Source organism: Canis aureus, chromosome 21 (assembly GCF_053574225.1).
Source record: "Canis aureus isolate CA01 chromosome 21, VMU_Caureus_v.1.0, whole genome shotgun sequence".
NCBI lineage: Eukaryota > Metazoa > Chordata > Mammalia > Carnivora > Canidae > Canis > Canis aureus.
This window is the reverse complement of record NC_135631.1, coordinates 887,313-905,491: the sequence shown is the minus strand read 5'-3', so window position 1 is coordinate 905,491 and position 18,179 is coordinate 887,313. Positions and strand designations below refer to the sequence as shown.

The window sequence follows — 18,179 nt, the reverse complement described above, 5'->3', positions numbered from 1 at the left end:
ACGTCCCTATAATTTGATTTTTACCAATGGCAGAATTTACCAACCAGTTCACAAATTTCCTGGAGGTATTGCCTTCAACTTTCACGAGCTGGTGTGTCGGCTCCAGAGCACCCCGACTCCTAGGGGAAAGCAAAATGTGGATGAAGAGGGTACCCAGGGAAGGGGGGACCCCGCCGCCCAGGAGATGCCCTTGCTGCACTCAGCCTGAAAAGCCTGGGCCTGCCAGGGACAGAGCTTGTGGCCACACCTGACCCCCACAGAGAGGCCCTGGGCTCAGAGGTGCATAGAAAAGTGGTTCCATGCAGGAGCTCAGACTCTGAAGCTCTATCACACAATAACTAAGATTCCATGTGTGTGACTTATGCCTCAGTTTCCCTGACTGGAAAATGACTCCTACCAACAGCGTGGTGGACACATAAAGCCCTTGAAATACTCTGCTCACAGTGTCTAGCAGGTGGAGAGGATGGAGGGCTCGCCTCCTGGAGGGCCCCTCAAGGGCAAAGGTGGGTAGCGCCGGCATGCTGGGGACGGTGCTGGGCCCAGGTGCCCGGAGCACTGTGTGGGAAGGCACTCAGCTGGGAGAGGTTGTCCGGGTTTTCCTTTCAGCAGCTGGAGGTGGTGACAAGTTTGAAATAGCCGGAGGCGCTAGGGCAGAAACTCCTGAGCTGCTGAGGACAGCCTGGGCTGAAGCCCACAGAGGATGGGGAGAAATTCTGGAAGGTGTCCATTCCCAGACTCAACTCCCATTAGGTCTGGGCTCCCAGGGGCTCATCATGGGGTTTGTTTTTTGGTTTTGTTTGTTTGTTTGTTTGTTTGGGGTTTTTTTTGCTGTGCGGCGACACCCAGCGGTAACCACGGGGAACTGCAGGAGATGCCGCAGGTGTAGCCTCCCGAGGCTGCGGGGCTCCTGGAGGGGACCAGGGAGGGGCAGAGCCCTTGCTGCCTCAGCCACAGAGCGCCCTGCCCTGCCTCGCCTGCCTCCAGAACACAGGGGGCCCCACAAGGGCCGGAGCCTGCAAGGGGCAGGAGCCTGGGGGCTGCTCACCAGGTGCTGGTCCCAGCGGTAACTGAATTGCCGTGTGACTTTTGACCTCTTGTCTTGAGGCCTCAGTTTTTTTAATCTGTAAAATGAAGCAGCAGACTAAATGATCCTTCCGGATTTTAAGTGAGAAATCCAGGGCCCACTTCAGACCCTTTCCCCGTAACTGTTTGCATTTATTTATTTATTATTTATTTATTTATTTATTTTTTAATTAATTTATTTATTTATTTATGATAGTCACAGAGAGAGAGAGAGAGAGGGAGGCAGAGACACAGGCAGAGGGAGAAGCAGGCTCCATGCACCGGGAGCCCGACGTGGGATTCGATCCTGGGTCTCCAGGATCGCGCCCTGGGCCAAAGGCAGGCGCTAAACCGCTGCGCCACCCGGGGATCCCATGTTTGCATTTATTAAACATTTTCCATGCAGGCTTTTCTCCATGCAGGTTCAAGGAGGGAAGAGCTTCCTAACACACCCAACCTTCTAACAGGGGAGCCCGGTGCCCTGGCGGGCCGTGAGCTCTCTACTGCAGTGGGCATTCAAGCAGAAGTTTGAAATCACTTGAATCTGGATGACAATAATAGCAAACTCTATTGGGCTGTATTTGGTACCAGGCACTGTTCTAAGTGCTTCACATGTATCAACACACTCAAACCTCACCACAGTGAGGTGTGTTCCCTCGGGGTGGGGATAGCGTCAGCATCTGCGTTTTACAGATGAGGAAACTGAGACACCAAGAGGCCGCGTATGTCGTCTGGGGTCACACGGCTAAGGGGGAAGGGGCTGTTATTTGAATCCAGGCAGGCTGGCACTGAGGGCCAGCTGGTGGCTGCTCTGATGTTGCCTCCTGGGTTGAACTGAAGGTCCTCCAAGCTATTTTCAAAATCTGAGCTCTGATGGCTCAGTTTTCTTTTTAGAAGTCTGTGCCTCCCTTCTCCTTGCCCGTACTTCACTCCTTGGTTGGTGCTGGGCACCTCGGGGTGAAAAGGCACAGAAGAAAGGTTTAAAATCATCCAAATGGCAGAGATGACTAAGAAGTGAGAAATGGGCCTCTGGGGTGCAGCTGAGCGGGAGGGTGGGGTGGTGGGGAGAGGGGACTTGGTTATCCTTTTTTAAAAATTGTAACATACACATAAAGGTCACTACTTCAACCATTTTAAAGTGCACCATTCTGTGGCATTGACTCTGTTCATGATATTGCATGGCAATCACCAGTGTCCATCTCCAGAATTTTTTCATCTCCCCAGAAACCATGCCCATGAGACACTCACTCCCCACTCCCTCATCCCCCCAGGCCCTGGCACCACTGTCTTACTCTCCTCTCTCTCTGAATTCGCCTGCTCTTGGGGACGCCTATAAGAGGAATTATATAGTGTTTGTCCTTTTGTGTCTGGTTTATTTCAGTTAGCATCATGTCCTCAGGGTTCATCCCCATTGTAGTAGGTATCAAAAAAAAATTTTTTTTTAAAGAAAGACTGAATAGTATTCTATTGTGTGGATTTACCACATGCTATTTATCCACTCATCCATGGACGGACCGTTGGTTGTTTCCATTTTGGGTTATTGTGAATAATGCCGCTATGCACACAGGCATACAAATATCTTTTTGAGGCCCTACTTTCATGTCTTCGGGGTAGATACCTAGACGTGGAACTGCTGGATCATATTAGATTTATACTTTAAAAACTTTTTTTAAAGATTTTATCTATGAGAGACACACAGAGAGACAGAGACACAGGCAGAGGGAGAAGCAGGCTCCCCACGGGGAGCCTGATGCCGGACTTGATCCCAGGACCTGGGGACCATGACCTGACGCTCAACCACTGAGCCACCCAGATGTCCCCAGATTTATACTTTGGGAGTCCCTGTGCTGGAGGCCCAGGCAGGCCCAAAGGGGATGTTGCCTGGCTTCAGGTTGGCACTGAGAAATGGCGGTGCTGGGGGCAGAGGGATTGGATCAGGTGTTGCCCCCAGGAAAAGCCTGGGTGGAGCCCTTTAGGTGAGAGGAAGGGGCAGGAGTCTCCTGTCTTGAATGAGACCAGGTCACATCCTTGCTCCTTCCTGAGCCTTTTGTAGAACATGGGTTTGAGGTCCAGCTCTGGCACAAATGGTGGTGACTTTCCCTAATTAACCACCCTTCTCTGGCCCTGGTTGCCTGTGAAAGAGGGGGCTGGGCCAGAACAGGAGGTTTGGCTTGTTTTAAGTTTGAGACGTGTTGTTTTGGCCTCAGGACTTTGGAACTGGTTCCTTCAAACAGACGGGAATGATGGTTGGCTCCACGCCTCCTCCTCCACCTCGTCACCTGCGCCACAGCGGTACCCCCAAGCTCGTCCTCCCTTGAGGTCCTGCCTCACTACGAGAAACTGAAGGAGCCCGAGTCTGAGGGCCTACGTCTACTCTCTCTGTCTCTGTCTTTCCTAAAAGGCAACAATTCCCTTCATGACCTGAGCACAGTCTCTCCACCTCCCGCCTCGCCAGCACTACTCCTTCTGGTTCATTCCCCCCGTTGGCAGACATCTCCTGGAAGAGCTCGGTCATGCTTATTTGATGGCTCTTCTGTTTCCGCCCGTTCTTGTTCTCCTACCTTCTCCTCTGGGTGAACTGGGTGATCTTGCACCAGGTTTAAAAATTCATGACTCCTGGGGAAGATGAAATGAAACAGAGCAGAAAATCAGAATCCAATCCCAGTGCTCCGATGGGACAAAAGTATTTTCAGCAGTGAGCAGCAAAGAAGTCAGGGTAGGGGTCAAGAGGAGCAAGCATTCTGGATACACAGAGATCTGGGTTCAAATCTCCAGCCCTTTCTTTCTGAGGGCTGGGCTCTTGGACGCCCTTATCTTCTTGCAAGCTGTGTGATGAGGTCACAGTGGTGCGGGCACACAGCAGAATTCACACAGTGAGGCCAAGGATTCAGAAGAGACATGTAAGTGCTTAAACACAGCCGGCACAGAGAACGCACTCAGTAAGTGCTTGGGATTATTTTACATTTCCCGGACTCTCTTGAGGTTAGATAAACACAGTGTGGCCAGTTCTGGAGGACTGAGAACTGTTACTCCCAGTTGGAGGGAGTTAGAAGTGGTTATGCATGTTCCACTCTCGGTGGGTAGAGACCCCATGTTAGGACAGAGGAACAAAAGATGGGAGCAGCCTGGTCACTGAGTCACGGCAGGGAAGTTAGCTGCCCGGAGCATTGTGGTTTAAGCCACGCAGTCTGTGGTGCTCTGTTCCAGCAGCTCGGGCCCCCTAAGCCACCTCTGTCACTGTGACCTGCGGTCTTCCAGAAGGGGCTGCTCTGCCAGTGTGAGGCCAGGCACGAGGATGACACAGCTGTCACACCAACCTCCTCACTGGCCTGACACGCACATGCTGTGAGCAAGCTGTCCGGGGCCACCATGATCTGGGGCTAGTTGTTAACACAGCACAACTTAGCCCATTCTAACTAACTTTGAGGCATTATCATCTTTAAACACTATTATTTCAGGGGCACCTGGGTGGCTTAGTGGTGGAGCATCTGCCTTTGCCCAGGTTGTGATCCTGGGGTCCTGGGATTGAGTCCCACATCAGGCTGCCTGTGGGAAGCCTGTTTCTTCCTCTGCCTCTCTGTGTCTCTCATGAATAAATAAAATATGAAAAATAAAATAAAATAAACACTATTATTTTAGAATGAAGTGTAAACATTTCATCATGACATCCAAAATCTGCCCTCCTTTCTTCCAGGCCTCATGCTAACCCTCGCGATGTGTGGAGACCACACACTGACAAGGCAAAGCCTGGGTCATTCGGTCACCCCATGAGGAGCTGCCCCATTCACACTGGACTTGGCCCAAGTGAGAAATAAACTTTGCTCTGTTAAGCCACTGAGATTTGGAGGTCTATTCACGATCATAGTCTAATCTGCCAGGTGCCTCTCTGCTCCAGCCTCACCATGAGCCATCCTGGGACTCTCCAAGCATGCCCTGCACCGTCAGCAACTTTCCCCCATACAGTTGCCTGTGCCTGGAATGTCCTTCCCTGCCCTGGGCACTTACTTCCTAAAGCACAGATCTGCCTAGATCACTTCTCTGTTAATATCTCTCAGGCAGTTCTTCAAGAACTATTCAGGAGATCATTCTCAAGCTGAATGAGAGGGTGGTGTTGTCAGAGATGAAAGCTATGGCATTAAGTGGTGTTGGGAGTCACAACTAGACAGCAAGGCTAGTGTGAGAGGGATTCTGGGGTACTCTGGCAGCTGTGCCCCCTCCCCGGGCTCCCACAGTGGCCTCCAGTAGGTGCTTGGGAGGATGCAGGTGGCAGGCACCTGAGGAGCAGCATAGTGCTCCCAAAGGGTACATGCTCCGTGATGTTTTAGGACGGAGACAGACAGGTTTTTAACAATTTATAAACCAAAGTTACTGGGTAATTGGAACAGTACATATAGGCAGGAGGCCAAACTCTTTTCTTACAAGAAGGCCAAACTGCAAAGGGGTTGGGAGAGCACACGTGGAGTCGGGCTGCTGGGCTGGACGTGGGACCTCTGCAGCTCACCAGCTGAGTGACCTTGGGCAGGTGGCATGGCTTTTCTGCACCTCTGGTTCCCATTAAAAGCGGGATGACCAGAGAGCTTCTGCCTTTCTCTAGGAAAAGTAAGTGAGCTAAGTGAGAGGCGTGCCTTACACAATAAGCTATACATCTCGCTATTATTAGTCTCAGGATAAAGCTAAAAGAAGCAGGATCTTGGCTGTCCTCCTGACCAGGATACCGACCACGTGACCACGTGACCCTCTGGCCACATAGTTGACAGGCACCGTAGGTGATGGGGATGGCTGCTGTGGGTTTTCAAGCACTGAATTTATACACCCATCACCACAACAAATACTCCTGGGTGTTGACAACCAGTTTTTATGTGACAAGCTGATAAATAATTGTATTAGAAAAACAGTTAAAATCTTTTGCTCTCACCACCTACATACATATGGGCTGTTGGCATTCTTGAAGCTGGTTAATATCATGGTTTAAAAAGAGAATTGCTCTATGATGGAGAACTTTATTTTCATTTTAGATATAAATGATACTACAAAACCAAGTAATCTTTTATGACAGACTCGTCCTTGCCAGTCTCATTTTTCTCAGTGAGGAACTTATTTTTAAATATGATTTTTTGTAACTCAATTAGACTACTTTTAGCTGCATTTAATTTTCATTTGAACATTTTATTTAAAATCTTTTTAAATTTAATAACGTGGCTTTGTTTTCACAGTTACAGATGTGATCTTTGACAAAGATGTCACAGCAAGCGAATAGGACAGGAAGTCTTTTTTAATAAATATGTTGGAATAACTGGGCATCTCTATAGAAAGAGAAAAGATCCTCAAGCCTTACCTCACACCATATCTAAAACTTCATTCAAGATATAAAATACCTTCATGACTTAGGGAGAAGCAAAGCCTTCTGAAACAGGTCACAAAAAGCAATAACCATAAAAGGAAAAAGCTAGTAAATTCGATTTCATCAAAATCTAAAACTTTCAGGGAACCCCTGGTGGCACAGCTGTTTAGCGCCGCCTGCAGCCCAGGGTGTGATCCTGGAGACCCTGGATCGAGTCCCGTGTCAGGCTCCCTGCGTGGAGCCTGCTTCTCCCTCTGCCTCTCTCACTCTCTCTCTCTCTCTCTCTCTCTGTGTCTCTCATGAATAAATAAATAAAATCTTAAAAAAATTTTAATTAAAAAAATTTTTTTAAACTTTGGCCTTTCAAAAGACACTGAAGAAAATGAATATATAACTCCCAGACTAGGTAAAATATTTGCAAACATATATCAGTAAAGGACTGGTATGCAGAATGTATAAAGAATTCCTAAAAAAAAAAAAAAAAAAAAAAAAAAAGAATTCCTACAATTCAGTAATAAAATGACAACGACCAGATTTAAAAGTGGGCAAGGGGCTTGAATAGGCACCCCACAAAAGAAGACATATGAATGGCCAATAAGCACGTGAAAAAAATATTCAATCATCAGGGAACTGCAATTAAAGTCATAGGGAGGTGTCCATACCTATGCATGAGAATGGCTAAGTTTTGAAAGCATAACACCAAATGCTGGCAAGGTTATAGGGCAGCTGGATCTCTCATACATTGTCTGTGAGAGTATAAAATGGTATATGTCTGTTTTGGAGAAAGTTCTGGCACTTGCTTTTCTTTTTTTTCTTTTCTTTTTTTCTTTTCTTTTTTTTTTGGCACTTGCTTTTCAACTAGACATACACCTACCTATGACCTGTCAGTTCTACCTCTAGATATTTACTAAGAAATAAAAATATTCATTCACAAAAGGAATCATCTATAGACCAATACTGGAAGGAGCTCAGGTGCCCATCAATGGAATGGATAGACAATGTGGTAGAGTTGTTCAATGGGATGCATTTGACTCAACACTAAACAGGACCAAACATAGATGTAGGTTGTGCCAAAAACAGTATGCTGAGTGAAAGCAGACACATACAGAAGAGTATATACAGTATGATTCCATCTTTATTAAATTCTAGAACAGACAAAACTAATCTATGGTGAAAGAAAACATTATAAATATGGTTACCTGTGTGTTATGAGGACTGACCAGGGTAGAGCATGAGAGAACTTTCTAGGGTGATGGTAATTCCAGTATCCTGATAGAAGTCTGGTGTAGGCATCTGCCAGAATGCAGCACATATACACTTAAGATTCGAGTATTTCATTGGATGTAAATTTTACAGCAAAAGAAAACAACTTTTTTTAAAACAATTATTTATTCATGAGAGACAGAGAGAGAGGCAGAGACATAGGCAGAGGGAGAAGTGGCCTCCCTGCAGGGGGCCCGATTTGGGACTTGATCTTGGCCCCCGGGACCACGACCTGAGCCAAAGGCAGACGCTCAACCGCTGAGCCACCCAGGCGTCCCAAGAAAATAATTTTAAATAAATGTATACATCTAGCTAATGATATGTATTCTGAAAGATTTTGAGGAAGCCTTCTGATATCTATAATTTTCTTTGAAACGAATCAAAAAGTAGATGGATTCATGCGTGGAAAGGGATGGAAAGATGAGCAGATAGTCAATGAATCAAATATGTAAAAAGTTAATGGTAGAATCTAAATAGTGGACAGGACATACGGTTATTCACTGTAAGACTCTTTTCAACATTGCTGTATATATGATATTTTTATAAATAAAATGTTAGAAAAATTCCATAACATTTTATGTATTTAAAAAATTTTTTTAAGTAGGCTCCATGCCCAATATGGAGCTTGAACTCATGACCCTCAGAATAAGAGTCACATCCTCTACTGACTGAGCCAGCCAAGCACCCCCAATGCATTTGTTTTTATAGCTACCTTCTTAATTTGGGCAAGTGACACCACTGATAACGGTTTTTCCCATTTACAGTGATGATGTAAAGTTTCCTTTTAAAAATTAATTTGTTTATTTTCTTTTAAAGATTTTGTTTATTTATTTATAGAGACACAGAGAGAGAATGAGAGGCAGAGACACAGGCAGAGGGAGAAGCAGGCTCCATGCAGAGAGCTTGACGCGGGACTGATCCAGGGTCTCCAGGATCACGCCCCAGGCTGCAGGCGGCGCCAAACCGCTGCGCCACCAGGGCTGCCCAAATTAATTTGTTTAAATAAAGAAGGGACTCAACTTAGGGAAGACAGTAAGTAAATATTAGTATAGGTGGTGCACAGATATAGCAAAGTTCAGGAAGGCAAGGTACAGGGTACATCTGGGACAAGTAGGGTGTTGGGAAGTGCACGCCAGGATCTGGGGAAATCTATCTGGATTTCAGCCCTGTCTCGCTGCTTCCCAGCTGTGTGACCGTAGGCAAGCATCTCTGAGTTCCAATTTCCTCAGGTAGAAATGGGATAATGCAATCTCTTCTGAAAAGAGGCATGTTGTGAGCATGAATGAGACCTCCTGGGAAAGCATGGCTTGGCAGGCCACAGCGAGCCCATCTTCCGTCCTGGCTTATGAGAAGGGCAGACAAGGTGGCTACTGGGAAAAGTATTGGGAAGAACGCCTGCCTTTAGCAAGGGTGGGTGGACCCAGGTGCCCCCAGCTTCAGGGCCCTCCATGGAGTTTCTATTTCCCAAAGCATGCCTGGGTTTGGGAGTTTGCTCCCTTCCAGAGGCCTTGGCAGGGAACCCAGAACTTTCCACTTTCCACAGTGAGAGAGACTGAGCTCACTCATTTTAAAACCCTTCTCCCCAGTCCAAGGGCATGCAGCCACCTGGAAAGCTGAGGATCATTCCTTCAAGCACACTGAACCATTGGAACTAGAGAGAGAAAAATATGTCAACACAGCAGGACACCCAAGAGGGCTCTGACTGCTGACCTACAGCTCTTCCTGTTGGAAAGTTTGCTTTGAACTCTGCAGTGTGATTACACATCAATTTTTTAATTCATTTCTTAAAATAATTAGAAACACCTTTTTTTAAATTTATTTTTTAGTTTTATTTATTTGACAGAGAGAGACAGAGAACACAAGCAGAGGGGGAGGCAGGCAGAGGGAGAGGGAAGAGCAGATTCCCTGCTGAGCAGGAAGCCATTGAGCCCAAAGCTCAATTCCAGGACCCTGGGATCATGACCCAAGCCGAAGGTCTTAACTGACTGAGCCACCCAGGCGCCCCTTAGAAACACCTTCTACGTGCCAAGTGATGTGCCAGACACTAGGGATATGAAGAGCACAAATCTAATCCTTGTTCTTATGGAACTTAAAATCTGATGAGGACGGGGGCGCCAGGATGGCTCAATTGGTTCAGCATTGACTCTTGATTTTGGCTCAGATCATGATCTCAGGGTTGTGAGATTAAGTTCCCAGTCAGGCTCTGTGCTCAACGGGAAGCCTGCTTAAGATTTTCTCTCTCTCCTTCTGCCCTTCCCACAACTCATGCGCTCACGCTCTGTCTCTCTCTTTCTGTCTCTCAAATAAGCAAATCCTTAAAAAAAAAAAAATCTAGTGAGGAGGCAGTCATTAATTAGAGAATCACCAGATGGATTTAAAATTGAGAACTTAGGAAAGCTTCTCTGAGGAAGTGGCACCTGAGCTGAGATTCAAAAGAGGGCAAGAGGTAAAGAAGGACATGGAGGAAAGAGCATTCTGGACAGAGAGAGCTGCATGTGCAAAGGCCCTGTGGTGGGAAGGGTTGGGGTAGGACGAGGTTAAAGGAACATCTAGAAGAGATGCCTGAGAGAGAGCCTGGCCAAGATGCAGGACCCATGTAGGTCACGTTAAGGATTTTCCTTTTTTTTTTTTTAATTTTTATTTATTTATGATAGTCACAGAGAGAGAGAGAGAGGGGCAGAGACACAGGCAGAGGGAGAAGCAGGCTCCATGCACCGGGAGCCCGACGTGGGATTCGATCCCGGGTCTCCAGGATCGCGCCCTGGGCCAAAGGCAGGCGCCAAACCGCTGCGCCACCCAGGGATCCCGGATTTTCCTTTTTTTAAGAGCAGTGGGCAGCCATGGAAGTGTCTTAAGGAGGTGGAAGACATGGTCAGAAAAGTATACTGGAATACACTGATCTCAGGGTCCCAGGCAGAGAACAGATTTGAGGTGGCTACAGCCAAAAGGCTGTAGCAGTTGTCCAGTTGAAGGTTGTGAGCAATTTTGATCATGGTGATGATGCTAGGGAAGGAAAAAGTGGGTGGATTTAAGAGCTATTCTGGAAGTAAGTCTGCAGGCCTCGGCAATGTCATGGACAAAAGGGGGAGGTTTGGGACAAGTCCTAGCTTGAGCCGCTACACAATGCTGGCATCATTTGCTTAGAAACTACAGAGAAAAGCTGAGAAGGTTGGGTCCTGGAAGAGGGATGGGGAATAGCCTGATCCCATTGTGAAGGAACCAGTTTGAAGGACTTTTGAGATCCACTGGAGGAGCCAAGCTGGCAGTTATACATGTAGGCTGGAATTCAAAGGAAACAATGGATTTGAAACATAGATTCCAGAATTGCCCACATACAGTTGGTATTGGGCACCCCAGCGTGGGTGAGATCACTAGAGGAAGTATTGAGGGAAAAGAGGAGGGCTCCTAGGACAGCATCGTGGGGAGCTTCACATCTGATGATTGGAGAGGGGGCAATGGGCCTCTACAGCTGCAGGGGTGTGGCTAGAGAGGCCGAAGGAAACCTAAGGAAATGTGGCGTCATGAAAACGGGGGACAAGGAGGTTTCTTTTCTTGGGCACAGGTGGTAGCACAACTCTGTGTTATGTCAACTGCTACCTGCAGCTCCTAGGGGACCTGGTGAGAGATGTTCTCATTGAATAATGAAGCAGACAGGATGGAGACCGGTACCATCAACCTTCAGAGAAGCTGGGTTGTGAAGGGGAGGAAAGGGGAAGGACCTGGCAAAGAAGTCTGGATGCCATTGAGTGAGACACACGAACACATTAGGGTGGCTTGATGATAAGGAAGGAATAAGGTAGAGATGGGATCCGAAGTATAGGTAGAGGAACTGGCTGCACACGGGAGGAGGGACAGCTCCTGTGTTGGAATAGGAGAACAGTAGGTGCAGATGTGGGAAGATAAGGGAGTAGCTATCTGATGGCTCTAATTTTCCCTGAAGGAAGTCAATTTTCCCTGAGAATGGAGGGAAATGAGAAGTCACAGGTTTGAGGATGGGTAGGTTTAACCCAGTCATTGTGGAGAGTAAGATGGCAGATTGACCACAGGTACATAGCATGTGCAAAGGCCCTGTGGTGGGAGGGATTGTGGAGAGAATAGGTTGAAGGAGGATCTTGAAGGCTGGAGCATAGAAACAGAGAGAGACTGGCCAAGATGAAGTCTTATGTCCAAGAAGTGGCAGTGATATATAGTTGACTCTTGCACAGCACAGGTTTAACTATGAGGGTCTACTTATACCTGGTTTGGTCTTTTTTTTCCCCATAAATACAGTATAGTACCGGGGTACCTGGGTGGCTCAGTGGTTAAGCATCTGACTTCGGCTCAGGTCATGATCCTGGGTCCGGGGATCGAGCTCCATATCGGGCTCCCTGCTCAGCCAGGAATCTGCTTCTCTCTCTGCCTCTGCTCCTCCCCCTGCTCGTGCTCTCTCTCTTGCTCACCCTCCCTCTCTCAAAATAGGTGAATAAAATCTTTTTTTAAAAATACATACAGTACTGTAAATGTATTTTTTCTTCCTTATGATACTCTTTTTTTATTTAAGTAAGCTCTATGCCCAATATGAGGCTCAAACTCACAACCCTGAGATTAAAAGTCACCTGCTCTAGAGCCAGGCTCCCGTCCCCCTCATGATATTCTTAATAACATTTTCTTTTCTCTAGCTCACGTTATCGTAAGAATATAGTATATAATACATATGCCATACAAAATGTATGTTGACCGACTGTTTAGTATCAACAAGGATTCGGGTTAACAGTAGGCTCTTCGTAGTTAAGTTTTGGGGGAGTCAAAGGCTGTGTGTGTTCACCCTCACATTGTTCAAAGGCCGATTGCATTGTGTCTGGCACAACAAGATGTGCCAGTGACAAGATAGGCTGTAACGAGGAAATGAATAAAGCACAAAATCACCCCGACTTGCCACAGTAAAGGTTTAGGTCTCATTTATGCGCTTTGAAAGAGGTTGGGTGGCCTTCCTCCTTGGGCACCCCATCTGGAGCACATGTCTCAAGTGTCTGCAGCAGGCTGAGGACCGCTCATGGTGTTGCTAAGGGCCAGGCCTCAAAGTGGCTTTCATAGCCTCTGCCTGTGTCCTGCCGGCCAGTTCCAGTCACAGCAGGGGCCTTGTCGAAGGCAGGCTGGGCGCCTGGTTTCCTCCTGCCGCTCGGGGAGAGGCAGCAGCGGGGGGGATGCTGTGGTCTCTGCCGCAGCCCAACCTTGTTTGCCAAGCCGGCCAGTATTTCTCCTTACACATGGCACCATCTCACGCTCTCCTCAAGAGACACCACCCAAAGTCCTGTCCACAGTCCCTGCATCCTGGCTCGCGAGGCCCGGTGCCTCTGGTGACACTGGCACTCCAGCCTCTTCTCATCTAACGAGCTCTTCCTGGACCAGCAACCCATGGACTGGAAAGGCAGGTGTGTTACCCACCCCCTGGCTGCAGGGGGCCTCCCTCCTTCACTGGTCCCACTTCGCAGGAGACCCCTGGTCACTGTTGGCATTGGCCTGGTCTCTTCCCTCTGGGGGGCTCCTGCTCGGCCACCTCCGAAGTGGATGAGGCAGAGCCTGTCTTCCTTGGCAGCTGCATGGTCTCCCTCCTGCTCACGGATGGTTGGAGAGCCAGAGGTCCTTTTACAGCTGAAAACTGTCGAGGACTTTTATTTGTGAGGGGAGGGAGCCCCGGCTCGTGGTTCCATTGGCAACACAATGTTGGCTTCTAACCCATTTGTATTTAGTCACTTTTGTGTGCCCACAGCCACACTCGCCCAGTCTTTCCCTAGACAATTCCAGCCTAACTCGTCTTGCTGGTTCACCTCCGTAGCTCTCCTGCTCTCCTCAATGGCTACCTAGAGGCTATTTTTATTTATTTTTTTTAATATTTTATTTATTTATTCATAGAGATGCAGAGAGAGAGAGAGAGGCAGAGACACAGGCAGAGGGAGAAGCAGGCTCCGTGCAGGGAGCCGGACATGGGACTCGATCCCAGGACTCCAGGATCACGCCCTGGGCTGCAGGTGGCGCTAAACCGCTGAGCCACGGGGGCTGCCCTAGAGGCTATTTTTAATAATAAATAGGAGGCATGTCCCAGTCTGGTCCTGTCCTGAGTCACTTTATCCAAGGGAAAACGTTTACTGGGTTTTCGTTGCCTCTAACTTTTTTATATCTTGTCTTTTTTCTCCTTGGGGTATAGAAGATTTCTCAACCCTGGATGTCTGGATTCTATTTTCCTTCTTTAGTACTTAACCACTAGGTAATTCTTTCCTGGGCTCACCTCTTCCTTGTGAATCCTCACCAAATGCAGACAAAAGTGGCCAGCAGAGGTGACTAGGTTTTAGCTTTCCAACCTCTTTCCCATGGGTTGCCAGCGTGGAAGGCACATGCGGTTCCTCTTGAGTTAGAGAAGGCAATAGCTTCACTGGACATTTTGCTAATGCAGAACATAGTGAAGACTCTTACAGTGCATCTGATTAATTTCTGAGTTATCACTTCCTTTTTGAACCAACTCAACTGCCTTTTTCTACTTGACTTGGAAACACATTATCTAGTGCAATTTCTCACCTTTATAAGACCCTAACAAGGGAGTGGGAGCTGAGAGAAAGAAACAGGGGAGTGAGGGTCCTGCTCACAAGAGGCCTGGCATTCAGGGCCTCTAGCTAGAAGGAGCCAGTACTGGCCTGTTAGCAAAAGCACTGGAGGCAGTAGTGTGCTGGAGGTTGGGCAACTCCTCTCAGTACCTGGAATGGGGTTCGAGTGGCCTTCTCAAACAGCCGCATCCAGCCCTCCAGCTTGGAGGGAAAGGATGGGTAATGACAGAAGATCCAGAAAGCTTCAAACCTCATCTGGGCTGCTTGAGATAAGGACAAAACCCTTGAAACAGGGCAGTCTGAGCCCTGCCCTCTGATTGCCCCCTGAAATCCAATGTGTCTCTCAACTCCAAACCATCATCTGGAGGTTGCACGTGTCCTATTTGGAGGGCCCTGGTGGTTAAGGCTGGAGCTGCTGGGGCCATGACATCATTTCTGCAGGAGTCAGGGCCCAGGGCTCCTGTAGGGAACCAAGGGAGGGTCTCTGTGAAGTCTGTGCAGCAGTCCTCCATGGACCAACGGAAGATCCAAGACCAGAAGCCAGTAACAGAAGGGGGCTGGTGATGGCATTTGTTTTAAGGCGGTGTAGCATGTGGTGCCTCCCCAAGGCGTGTCTTCAAATGCTAGTCCCCATCTGTGACTTAGAGCAAATAGCTTAATCTCATCAAGCCTCACTTTTCTCATCTGTGGAAGGGGAATGCCAAGGGTACACATCTCATATTATCATCATGAGCGTTCGGCAAGAGTCCACGCGACACTCTTAGCAGGGCTGGGCCTACCACCAGCAAAGAGTACTGTTGCTAGGACTACCACTGAGCTCTTCTAAGGTGCCAGGCCCTGTTAATAAGCACCTTACGCGCATGACCTCATTGGGTCCTTACACCCACACGTGAGGGGAGGTTCCTTTTTTTTTCCCCTGTAAAAGAGCCTTTCCACAGAAGCGTGGACAACTTAAATTAACATGCTTGTCCACCTGGCTGATCAATGGGAGATCCAGGAGTCTGACTTAGGTATGATTGTCAAGCAGCTGCCCTTAACCGCGCTGCTCTATTTGCCCTCACCGTGTGTTCCGAGGCCTCGCCAAATGTGAACGTTTCACTCGATACTAACTAAATAACTTGACTCCACTGGCAGACAAAATGCACATCTTAATGCCATCATTTCTTTAAAACTACATGCTATGATGTGTAGTTACGTAAGACGTGTTCACAGTGCTGTTTCTAAAGAGAACGTTCTCCTCTTTGGCAAGAGTATCTAGATTCCAGCAAGACCTGGGAACCAGCAAAGGACTTTGACCCTTCTTCTGCGATTTATAGGTTACGAGGTGGTGGATTTCTTCTCTGCACATCTTCCCCCTTCAAGCCTCTTATCTTGGGTAGCTTCCACTTTTCTGTAATCCACCTTAAAATGTCAGACTGCTAACAGACGTGTGTTTCTTAAAGCAGAAAGAGCACCCCTTTCAGGCCACCTGTTCCACCCTTTTAGCTGACTAGGGAAGATTCTGCACCCTTCCTAACTCCCAGAGGGCTTCACGTGTCACGAGGTGGCCTAACTGGAAGCTAATTGGCATCATTCACTTGACAGCTGCAGGATGGCAAGTCCGCCCCCTTAGACACGGCAGGCTGTGCTATCGGGGGCTGTCAGCTCAGAGGTCTCCCAGACCTGCTGGCCACTTAAGGCTGCCCCGCTTCCATATCAAGGATCCTTCCTCTTCATCGAGCCACAGCAGAGAGACAGATGGATTGAAGGATAAATGTGAGACTCTTAACTCTGCCAAGTGAATCTCTTTTCCTGGTGAAGTTTAAAAATATGAACCAGGTTTGTGAGTGTACCACCCTGGCTGGAGCTACAAGACAGACCAGATGACCTCCAGATAATGCCCAAAGCCAGTAAGAGGCACCTAGCAATGACCCCAACAGGTCCACTCAGGCACAGAGCTTGGGCCAAGGGGTTTGGCTTGTGCATTCTGAAGCCTTAAAATCATTGAGAGGGAAGAATGGGAAGAGAACAGACTTTACAGCCCAGAGTGATGTGTCACGAGGCGGCCTGAGCAGCAGGGCTTCCGAGACCACTCTTCAGAGGTCAGGGCAGGGCCAGATGCTCACCTGCCCAGCTCAGGCTTGGAATGAGGTCACTGAGCAGAGATGTGTCACACTGAGAGCAATGGGTCCAGCTCCTGTCCTCCACAGATCCTTGAGGGGGCTGCTGGCCCTTGCTATTTATTATTTTTTGAAAAATGTACTGTGGCCGGCCTAGTTTTAGTTAATGCCTAATAAAGGTAAAAACTGTTTACATAGTACCCCTGGGTGTAGACACTGAGTAGCTGAAGTTAGCAAGATCCTTCCCTTTCAGGGATGACACAAGCCAGCAGTCTGGGAGGAAAACAATTCATCTAGAAGCATGCCAGTCCCAGGTGACAGTGGTGACCGTTGAACATTATGTTAAATGAGACAAAATCAGGGTAAGGAGACTACAAACCCCCAGGGGGCAAGGAGGAGCCCAAATTGCATACTAGGCTGTCAGGGTGGGTTGCATAAGCATCCAGAACCGATGGTTAAGTAGCTGCCCAGTTTGTGCACTTCCTGCAGTGGTTTAGGTCTCTCTACACGAACCCTCCAGTTGGTTAATGCCCTCCCTCCAGCCCATCAGAGGAGGTCTGCGGCCAGTCTGAGGTAAGCCCTCCTGGGCCCTGCTTTCTCCCTCCCAACTGTCAGCACCCCCTTAGGTATGGTGCTTCTCACCCCCAGGGTGTTTTCTGTCTCCTCTGGCTGGTAAGATTCCTGCCCTTCCCTCCACCCCTTCCTTTAAAGGCTCCGCTTTCCCACCTAGACAGGAGATTGCGCCACATGAGCTCTGGTGACCTGTGACATGCCAGGCGACTGGTGTCAGGAGATGGCTTTTAAGTCTCAGGCTGAGGCCATGATGAAGCACCAACACCTCCCATCTACTAAGAGCAGAGCGTGCTGGGGGCCGTGTAAGACACGAGCTTTTCCTCTTCCCATATGACACTCACAACCAGTTAAGATAAGGAGTCATTTCCATTTTATGGATGAGGAAATTGAGGCTCAGGCCAGTGCATTTAGCCAGCAAGTGAGCAGCAGAACCAGGATCTGAACTTGAAACCACTGCCTGCACTGCTTCCTGGCTTGAGAGCTGCCCTCGATCACCACGTTTGGGAAGCCTCTGGCAGCTAGGTGCCCTCTTTGACACACAGGTTCATGTCTCAGAAACATCATATCTTTGCCCTAACTGCAAAGCATGAATTTCTACTAAGTTTCTGCCAGTAAAGGAGACAGTTCTAGTGGAAAGTTCACGTGCTTTGAGGGAAAACTGAACTGTCACTTTCTGATTGAATAGCCACAGGACTTTGGACAAATTACTGATCCCACTTTCTCTTCTATAAAATTAGCATAACACCATGTTTCCATATGGGTGCTACGAGGCGTTCACAAGATCACGTAAGCAAAGGCTGCTACTCTTCCTCTCTCCCGAGCAGGGGACACTGAGAGGCAGGAAGGACCAGAAAGAGGCTCTCCGGGAACCCCTGAGCTCTAGAACCCTGGAAGCAGGCCCTTCCTCTCTGCGTGCATCTCCTGTGATCATCAACCACACGTTTACGCTTCCTGGCCTGCCTTCTTGAGGTCCACACCGTCGGATGATCCTGACCCAGCCTTGGGTGATGACTGCTCTGACTCAGTTATGGTTTTGAGGGCAAAGTCCTGCTGGGGAGACCACTGCTAGCCACACATAAGTCTTCCTGTCCCAGAGCTCAGTACTCCCAAATGATTCATCTAAGATGTTACTGCTTGCGTGTTGTCAATTTGTCAGCTACGGTAACTGGGAAGACTGTGGAAATACAGAAAAGTTTGCTATTGTGCTACATGGGAATAAAACCTGTTGTCACCTTGTGAAGTTCTAGAGACAAATCACTATGG

The 18,179-nt window shown here is 48.2% G+C and overlaps 2 long non-coding RNA genes across 2 annotated transcripts; one reads left to right on the top strand and one right to left on the bottom strand.

The window, feature by feature from the left end:
• Nucleotides 1-1,257: 1,257 nt before the first annotated feature.
• LOC144292114 (uncharacterized) lies at nt 1,258-9,434 on the bottom strand. Its single transcript, XR_013359618.1, has 2 exons — nt 7,603-9,434; nt 1,258-3,678 (listed from the first exon to the last, which is right to left on the bottom strand). It is a non-coding gene; the product is annotated as an uncharacterized LOC144292114 (long non-coding RNA).
• On the top strand, nt 2,173-4,892 carry LOC144292113 (uncharacterized). The gene is made up of 2 exons (XR_013359617.1): nt 2,173-4,001; nt 4,757-4,892. It is a non-coding gene; the product is annotated as an uncharacterized LOC144292113 (long non-coding RNA).
• Nucleotides 9,435-18,179: the final 8,745 nt, after the last annotated feature.